Raw genomic sequence first — 9,963 nt, forward strand, 5'->3', positions numbered from 1 at the left:
CATTTATTATCCATCACATACGGAGGCAAAAAAGTGCCTCCAGTTCTCTAGTTACCAATGCACTAATGAATATCTCCTAAGGTTTCTTGCAAGTTCAAGGACTTGAGTAGGGAGTAAACAAGGGACTGAATTTCACTGTGTGTCTGAATAAGGTGAAAAATGGATTTTACATGATGGCAGACCCTTAGTCTGGCATTCCTCACGCTTCTCAGAAAATGGTTTCCAAAGCCCCAACCCTTTGTTTGGCAGCTTCTTGTGGTAAGTGGGGCTTTGAGTAAAGAAATAAATGTATCTTGAACTATCAGAAGAAAAAGAGGTGATAGCGATAATTTTTACTTTGTAGGTAAGTTAGACTGTTCCAAGTAGATAGACTTTGTTGTTGCTGGTCCTGGAGAGTTTGAAAGGTTCTGGCTACCATGCAAGGTATTTCTTTTCTCCCTCTTGCTAGTGGAAACAAAAATTGCCTAGCAGGCAATACACAGTTAGGTTCCACAATGAAGATCTTGGAAAGACAGCTAATTACTTCTCCAAAAGCTGGGAACGTTTGCTCTGGAGAAGTGTCAGATAGCAAGATCTCCCCTGTATGGCAGTAATTGCTATAGAGCTTCTGCAATGTTACTTTAGTCATAGCACTGTTGTATTGCTGGGTGTTCCATACAGGGGGAAAATTCGGCTTTGACTTAACCCCTTGGATTAACAGCAGGTACAAATTGGGGTGGCATTTTAACTGAGTCTCCTGAAGTGTAGTTTTTGTGTTTTTAATAGTATGTGTTTGTTTGCGTTTACACCAGCCTTTTCTGTGCCTTGTTGCCCATTACCACCCAGCCTGTTGTTTCCCAGTGTGAAGATAGGATGTGGAAATGGCTGGAAATAAGGGATCCAGCTTAAAGGACCATGTGCTACCTGCTGGTGGGTGTTACTCAGCCATACAAGGAAACCAAACAGCTCTGAAAAATAAGAAAGGTACAAGGTGATGCATTTAACCACTGGGGCATCTCCTTTAGAGGTCACCATCAGCATTTTTCTTCAAGACTGGAGCTGGCTGTAAGTGGTTGGTCACAGGTGCCTGTGCACTGCAGGGTGGTGGTGTTGGTATGGACTGCCATGCAGCACACAAATCATTTCTGATGAAAATTAAATACCCGAAAAAGAAATTCCACTACCAATGGTGTGAGCAAATCATGCACAAATGACTAATAAATAGCACTGCAATCTCTCCTTAAGCTGTGATTTATCTGTCTGGAGACTTATTAAAGAAATGTTCCTGCTGTTTGCACAATTTTTATCATGCTGCTGCCTTTTGATGCTCTCAGGTGTCACAAACCTCTTTCCCTGCTCTGTCAGCCACAGGAAAAGCCCTACACGTGACTCCTCCACTGTGCAATGTCTGTGAGCAAGCACATCCACACCCCAGCACCCCAGCCCTGCTCTCCCCTGGCCTCACACTGCTGCTCTGTGCCGGTGAATGAGATCTCTGTGTTCTGCTTCCTCCTGCTTTTCCCTTTTCTGGGGTTGTTGCATCACTGCAGGTTATGTGAGTGCCTCCTGCTTTCCCCAGGCAAAACCCACCCAAGTTGGTCCAGACCCATAACATACAGAGCATGAGTGGGTCAGGCTGCTTTGGTTAGAGCTGCAAGAGCAGTAGTTCCTGCTGGAGGGGTGAAAGGGGGAGCTAGGGACCACAACCTGTTTTATCAACACCTGGTATTGAGATGTGACTCCCTCTGTGTTTGGAGATCTAGTCCTGTGGTTTAAGGGGACAAGACTCGTGGTTCCTGTTATCACATAACCTCTTCCCACATGTCCTTCTGCCCCCAACACCCCTCGAGCAGCTCCCGGTGGTGCTCATGCTGGGGGACCAACATCCTGCATAGGCTTTGTTTGGGATTGCCCCCTCTTGAAAGACAAGTACTTTGGAGGCTGGTGCTCCCAGGGTGGTGGTGGCAGCTGCTGCCCCACACCATGGCCAGGCACTGTTGGGTGGCGTGTGCCACAGCCCCCGGCTTATCTCCGCTGCTATCCCAGGCATCACCCCCACCACCCAGGGGCTTTACTTGGATTTTCACTGTTTTTCTCTCTGCGCACGTCTGGGGAAGAGGGATGGCTTTGCTCTCATCAAGCAAGGATGTGTTTTTAGTTTTCCTTATGACAGGTTGGTTGGTATAAACAAAATAGACAAAAGTAAGAATGTTACTGGTATGGCAGTAAACGAGTTATTTTAGAAATTAAAAGCATTCAGGTTTCCCTGCCCTCCTCCTGGGAAGTGCCAGGGAGGTTTGTAATGCTGGCCTCATCCCGCAACTTGCCTGGAACAGTGTGGGGTGCAGGCTGGCTGCTTTTGTACCCAAAGAAAACAAGCCAGGCATTTTCTCTGAAAATACCACAAGTTTTCTTGCCACTTTACATTTTTTTAGCACCCCGGTGGCCTGTAATTGGGGCAGATGAACATGGCCATGCTGGTGACAGCTGCCCCAGGGCTGTTCCTGCCCCGGAGGAAGGGGAGGGATGGGGAAGCCAGGGGCAGGAGGGTACCCCCAGCTGGCATTGTCCTGTGGCAGTGCCAGACCCTGGGGACAACAGGGGGAATGGTGACTCTCTAGCCCCAGCTTCCGTCTGGGTTGTTGGGTTTTTTTGCAAAGCTCAGTCTGTGTGTGGCTGCTCCTGCCCCATTGTCCACCAAGGGCTTTGTTTGCACTCTTCAGTGTGCTCAGAAATACTAAGCTAAAGCCAGATAGAGGAAAATCTCAAATATGTGACTTTAAAAATACTTCTGTTTAAATTTGCTTCTTCTTTCTTTTAGCTAAACAAGTACACTTTGCATGACTGGCTCACCAGTTCCAGCACATTTGGGGTCAGCAATACTTTGAGGATGCTGGCATCTTGCTGACATTTTCGGATCATGGGACAATGGGACCCTGCTTGTCTTTTTGATGTGTGGGACATGACAGAAGCATCTATAGCTATTCTGACTCAGCCCTCAAGCACTTCTGCCATGGAAGTGTAGACACAGGCAATGCTGGATGATCAGGGGTTTGTGCTGGATCCTTTCTCTCTGTGAAAAAATCTTTAGCTGCCGATGAGGTTGATTTTCACTCTGACAATAGTTCACCCTGGAGAATATATAGCATTATGTGACATCTAAAATTCGGATATGATGTAATTTACAGGTTTCTGCCTTCTTTATGAGATACATGTGTTATGCATGTATCCACCTTTTAATAAGCAGTAGCGTAATTAGCAAATCTCAGTGCTCAGAGGAGGAAATGGAAGGGAGAGTAAGGGGCTTGGGGGTAGCAGCTTTCATTGCCCTTTATAGTAGTAGGACAGGGAATATTTGCACTCATGTACCTCTCTTCCCTGATCCGTCAGTCAGAAGTGCTTCCAACCTTGAGACTCCTGCACAGCTCCAGCTGAAAGAGCAGGTCTGGCTGCCCATCTTCCTCCTCTCTCCCCATGGCTGAAGGACCATCTCAGGAACCTGCCACATCTGTTGGCTTCACACCATATGGGCCCATGTCTGCCCACAGGAGCCATGCTACAGGTTGGCCTGTCACATTTCTGACTGCAGACAGGTCTGCAGGGGCTGAAACCTTGTAAGAGCAGTGCTGGGAACAGAGATCCAGCAGAAATAACTTTTATTTCAGGAAGGAATTGATGTGGAGGATGCTCTTCAACAAAGCAGCCAGCTCTTTAGATTAACTGTTTTTACTTGCTTTATATCACTCCAAAATCATTAATATCTCTGTTAGGACCTTCAGGAGTAAAACCACCCTTCCAGTACCAGCTGGATAGAAGCCAGGGGTGTAGGAAACCATCATCTGGGCAGTGATCAGAGCTCCTGCTGCCCAGCGGTGGTCCCCACCTCCCAGGCCCTGGGGGGGTCCTGCCCTGTGGCACCACACACACGCTCACGTGCAGACAAATACATGACTGAGAAAGGCTGAAAATTTCCTGCTTAACGTCTACTGTCAGAAAATGCCGCTCTGCTGAAACTAAACTATCCCATGGGAATGTGCCAATTCGGACAAACTTAAGTTTAGAGGAAAACAATCAGAATAACTCATTTCAATAAACTCACAGCAGTCAGCTGTCAGAATGGGACATTTCAAGTTTCAGTTTGAAATGACTTCTCTTTGGCACCACTGTGCATTAATGTATACTATAGTGGAAATTCTTACATGAAAGAATGCAAAATGAATTATGAAACAGAACAATACTATACAAATCTGGACTGGAAGAGAAACACGGAATACTTGAAACATGAAATATACACTAACTATAAAGATAATGGAATGGAAAACCTATAAAAGAAATAACCAAAAATGTGAAGAAATATTTCAATTGACCTGAAGCGAAGTTTTTCCAGAACACTGTTTTGTGAAGAATTGTTATGAACCCTATTCTTACTTTTCCTTTTCAGTTTTATGTCAGAAATCCCAGTTAGAGGCAAACACATGGCAATAGATGCATGAATGTTTGTATAAACATACACAGATATAACTGCACATTCCTTTATTCTCTTTGTCTGTCTGGCCACCTTTTTCCCACAACATCTGTCCCCTTCTGAAAATGTTTTTGTTTTCTATGACAGAGTTACTTACAAAGCAAACAATTTACCCAGTTATTTCTGAGAGTTTTCAGTCATACTATGGATGCTAAAGTGAAGTGTAGGGCAGGGCAGGCAGCACGTGGTCTCCTAATCTAACCCATTTTTTGATGGATTGTGGCAGAGTCCTGAATCTGGGCCTGGAAAAACCTGCAGAAGCCCCACTCTTATCTGGGTTTGCTTGACGTATGTGTTTCCATGCTATATGTGAGCACCTGCATATACTGGAATGCCTGTAAAGGGCTTCAAATGCCCTTGTTTTTTAACCTTTATGTTGCAGGCAGGGCAACCACAGAAAATTGAGTGGTAGCACAGATGAAACTAAAAGACATATTGTGGACTCTCTGGAGTCCATATTTTATAAAAATGTCCTCTGCAAAATTAAAGACCAAGGCAAAGAGAGATCTATTCTCCAAGGCTACATCTTAGACATTTCTCTTTGCTGGAGACGTGGAGGACATCTGTGCTAGGGGCTGGTCTGGCTGCACAGTGGACGTGGGTGTTCCATTCAGTGGTCTGACACACATCTCCTCCGTTTCTCCACAGCCCTGGGCTGCATCATGCCCTGTCCAGTGGAGCATGCTGACATTCTCCCAGGTAGGTGGGGAAGATTTACCTTTTTCCATTTTTTTTCTTCAAGGAGTTTTGGCAATCCACAGTGCTGGTGCTGATCCTTGTGAAGGGTAGTGAATCTGACCTGCGTTGCAGACACAAGCAGCAAATTCATCCCTGCATGTGGGAGCCTGGACATCACGTCTGTGTGTGGAGGAGGCATGCAGAGCTGCTGAGCTTTTGCAAGTTTTCTGCCAGGCTCAGGGGACACTGGATGCTGTTTTGTCGGCCTGAGAAGAGGAAACGTTACTTTACTGTAAACAAATGAAAGAGTGGCCAAAACCTGCATCCAGCAGTGACTCATCTGCATTCCCACAGGTCAAGGTCAGAGTGCCTATTTGAAGGTGGATGTTTCCTAATGTGCAGTCGTTGGTAACCTAAAGCAGGTTTATGACATAGCCAAGATCAGGCATTAATGCAATAGACTGGTAATTCAATCACTTTATAGAAGTTGATCTGTCCTTTTTATTACAATTATTGTCAGCCAGGGTGTTTCGTTCCATCACTGAAAATAAACATCATTTATCATACTTGTAAAGATTAGCCCTTGACAGCTCCAGCTCTGCTTTGCATAAATGTGTATTAATGTCGGCTCTGTCTGAAGTGGAGAGAGAAGTCTATATTTCACAAGAATGATTAGACAGTGTCACCACTGCTTTAAGTAATGTCTTATCATGACGGATAATCAAACTGTGAGAAAAAAAAAAAAAAGAAAATAAAAAAAACAACCAGAAAAAGGCAATTTATTGCATATGCATTTTTTGCTTTATTGGCCTGAGATATAGCAATACTTTTGCTGCTGCAATACTGAGGTTCCTACTGTCCAAGCTCTGAGCTGGTGTTGCTCCTCTGGGTTTCAGGAGGAGCGTGCTATCACTGCTCATGAGCAGAGCTGGGACTTCCAGGTTTCTGTGTGGCTGCCTGGGTCTTCCCATTTGAAGACCCAGCAGTATGTAACTTTGCCAGACTTTTAACGGTCCATCCCTCCAGCTGAACTTGATTTGGAAAGTTTCAGCTAAAATGATTCTGAGTGAGATTAAGGGAAAAATATGATGTCCAGGCTAAAATATTCTTAGAGACATTTTACAGAGAAGCTCTAGGGCTCCTGGACTTGGGAGCAAGACCTAAACAGTTAGCATGGGCCTATCCTCAGGTCAGGGCTGCACTTTTGCTGCTTCCATCAACATGTACCATCATTCATTGCAGGAAATACATATATATATATATGTATATATATATCTGTTTGTCAGTGTGTATTTTAGAGGTGCTAGAGCTCCGCTACCAAACTCTGCACCTCCATGAGCTCAGTGAGTGCTCCAATCCACAACCAAATGTGCTTTGACCACCTCCGCAGCTGTATCAAGCTGGCTGTGGGAGTAAATAGGACTTTTCTTGCAAATCTGCTGGTGGCAATGTGTTTAGGGTCTCAGCTGACAACAGGGACTCTGTTCCAGGGGCTATGTGTCCTTGCAGTCAGCATGGAGGATATCTGGCTGGCATCCAGAAGGATGAAGAATAACTAAAAACATGAGCTGAAGTCTTGCTCTTTGCCGGTGGAGCCAGGCCAATGCCAAGAATGTGTCCTTGTTTGCTGGACTGTGTTGGGACAGAAACGGACATGGGCACCAACATCCATCAGACACTGACTGTAAGTCAGATTCCTGCTGTGGTTCAGAAAAAACAACTCTGTGACTTTCATGCAAGAATATCAGAGCTGAAGAAAAGTCTTTCTCGGACTCAGTATTGGGCCTAGTTTCACCGGTTTTAGAAACTGAGGAAATGAAACCAAACCCCATGTGTGTTTTCAGGTGCCATTTTTGGTGAGCTGGAGAAATTCTAGTATGGCACTGAAAATCTTTGTGATTTCTGGTCATCACATCTGGCCCAGGTTGTGGAGTGGGAGTGTTTGTGCGAGAGGATCTCGCTGCTGGTTTTCAGAAATGATTTCCTGTGGTTATGTCTTCAGTGGAAAACAAACAAATAAACCAAAAAAACAACCCCTCAAACAACAAACAAACAAACAAAAAAACAAACCAGAAAACCAACCCTCAAACAAACAAACAAAAGCAACAAACACTCAACAACCTGGAGGCATGGATCCTTAAAAACAAATGTCAAAGAAAGCATTTGATTTATAATCTTAGCATTTCTAATGCAGCTACCTTATTTTGGGAGGCTTGTGATTGAGATCAATGTTAATTGAAAATGATGTTTTGAAATTAGCCCACTGTGGAAGTATCTCATTGAATCAGATCCTAAAGGAGCAATAATACCTCAAATATCATACATGAGAACAAATGAACTTCTTCCCTGCATAAATAACTGCTACTTCTTCTATTAAGAAACATTAAAAATACTGGAACTATATTGAGTGCTTCTATTGCTATTTTCTCCTTTGATTTTTTTTGTATGTCAGCCCCAGTTTATTCACTTTCAGGTTACAGTTTCTAGCAGTTTCACCTTCTCTGTTCTAGTTTGGAGCTCGTCGTGATGCACAAAACACTGCTGCACAGCCTCCCCTTTGCCAAAGAACCTGAAATTGAAACTTCACCCTGGAATAAAACTGAAAAAAAAACCCCAAAACATAAGCTGAAGTGCCTGCCTCAAAGCAGCTGGGGTGAAGGAGCCAGTTGTCAGTGGTAGGGGAAGGAGCGGTTGAGGATGGCTTTGGGACCGTTAGTTGTTGAACCAATGCTGATTTTAGCCAGTGGTATTAGCAACTGGTGCTTTTTGAAGTGCTAAAAGCTTTGGACACAGATTACTATGTGCATATTTCAATTTCCCTTAAATCCGGGGAGATTTCCTCTTAGAGTTCGAGCACAGACTCTCTTTTTTTTTTTTTTTTTTTTTCGGTTCAGCTAGATTGTGCTTGATGGGGACTGTTAACTGAATACAGCATATTATATATTACTTCAATAAATCACCGACAGCTGAAGCATTCAATATCATGCAGAGCAGTAATCAGGGGAAGTCTTAATCACACTTTAAATGGTCTGGATTTATGCTCTGCTTTCCACAGGCTCCTGTCACTGCTGGAAAGGGGTGGAGGCTCCCGGGTGGCCCACCAGGACTGGTCCAGCCTGGTGCCAGGGGCCAAGAGTACAGCCAGGGTACAGGGTTTGTGCCAGGGGTGCAGTGCTCAGACCAATGAGGATGAACAGCTTTGGTGTTATTCCTGGAGCTATTTGTACCTATGCAATGGCCTCTTTAGGTTGCCTAGAGCTTTTGGGGTAAAAAGGAGCCACTCTGGCACTGTAAACAGCTGCTTTTACTGTGTTGAAGTTGCACAGATGTGTTGCAAGTCCTGGCTTTGTTTTGACAGAAAAAATGTATTTTAACATAAAATTTTGTTTTTAAAGAAATCATCAGATAAGAGCAAACCCAGCTGCTGTAATCCTTTTTTTTTTTTTTTTTTTCTTTTTTTGCTATTCCATTTGCATTTGGTCCAGGAGATTAACAACACCTCCTGGATTTTTGTCAGGGTGTGGGAGAAGCAAAGACAGAGAGCTGGCTTAAAAAACAAAAAACAAAACAAGTCACAAAATGCCTAAATATAGTTTTTAAACAAACTAATTTATGATTGATGATCTGACCCACGAAGACTTTCCATCAAAGTAAAACTTTACAGCCAACAGACATGGGCAGCAGGTGCATGTGGGTCTCTTGTTGGTGAATGCCAAGTGTCAGCCCACCAGCAGCCACCGGCGAAGGATGGGAACCTTCCTCCCCAGAATCGTCACACGCCTGACCTTCACCTTTCCCTTGCAATCATATGCAGATGTGCATGATGTAATCTCTCCTGGCCACAAGGAGAAAAAGAGGCGAAATCATAGCAGAAAACAATAGCCCTTTTTGGGGGGAATTTGACTGTTTTGGTTAACTCTGGTCCCTGGAGTATGACGGCACCTGTGAGCGCTGACACCGGGCATGGCCACTTGCTGGGGACTTCTGGCGGGGCGGTGGGGAGATTCGGGGAGGTTAATGGACTTGTTAACCTCATCTGGCTGGGAGAGCCCTGCGCCGGCTGCCTTTTCCAGCTCAGAAATACTTTGTGGGCCTTTTCAGCTGAAGAGAGCAAGCCTCCCACCCCAGCATTAAACACAGTCACACCGCCTCTGCCATAAATTATTGCTCTTGTAGTGGAAATTTGAACAAGACTCAAGCAGATCTGAGATGCAGCAGCTGAAATGGTTAAATAATAGTCCTACACAGAGGAAATTCTCCCATAATGGTGGATTTAAGTTGCAAGGAGCTTTGGTATCTGGCTGTTGGGTTCGTCCCCTCCACCCTCTGTTTTGTTTTTCACTCAATTCCATGTTGTTCATGTTTCTTAATAGGGCATCTTTCATTATCATTATCCCTAATAGTGGTTTATTGTATTAGTTACAGTTAATTTAAATGTTACTGAAGCATTGAAAACAGATTGCAGATGTTTTGAAACAGATGTTATTTTAATGTTAAAACAAAATCATGAATATTTATGGATCATTATTGCCTGGGTTGAATTAGACTCTTTAAATAGTAATGTATGGGCTTAACATCTTTTGAAGGAAACACTCCAAAAAAGGTGAATGGAAAAACACTGTCATATAAAGAAGTGTAAATCATTTCTTCTGGCCATACTGAGTTTTCCTTTATGAACAGTCAGAATTAATTACTCTTATATTACAAAACCGGGTACTGTTCTTGTTCTATAACTGAAGTTAACCTAAGAAACACCTTTCCATCTATTTCCTAGCAAAGGG

At 43.9% G+C, this 9,963-nt stretch overlaps 1 long non-coding RNA gene across 2 annotated transcripts in view; it reads left to right on the forward strand.

The window, feature by feature from the left end:
- Positions 1–9,745, forward strand: part of LOC110366119 (uncharacterized) — a 52,533-nt gene extending 42,788 nt beyond the window's left edge. For both annotated transcript variants that reach the window (XR_010474001.1, XR_010474002.1), the window contains one exon: positions 5,247–9,745. This is a non-coding gene — a long non-coding RNA (uncharacterized LOC110366119). The remainder of the gene's footprint in view (positions 1–5,246) is intronic.
- The last annotated feature ends 218 nt before the right edge of the window (positions 9,746–9,963 follow it).

This window comes from Columba livia, chromosome 7, assembly GCF_036013475.1.
Source record: "Columba livia isolate bColLiv1 breed racing homer chromosome 7, bColLiv1.pat.W.v2, whole genome shotgun sequence".
In the NCBI taxonomy this organism is placed as follows: domain Eukaryota; kingdom Metazoa; phylum Chordata; class Aves; order Columbiformes; family Columbidae; genus Columba; species Columba livia.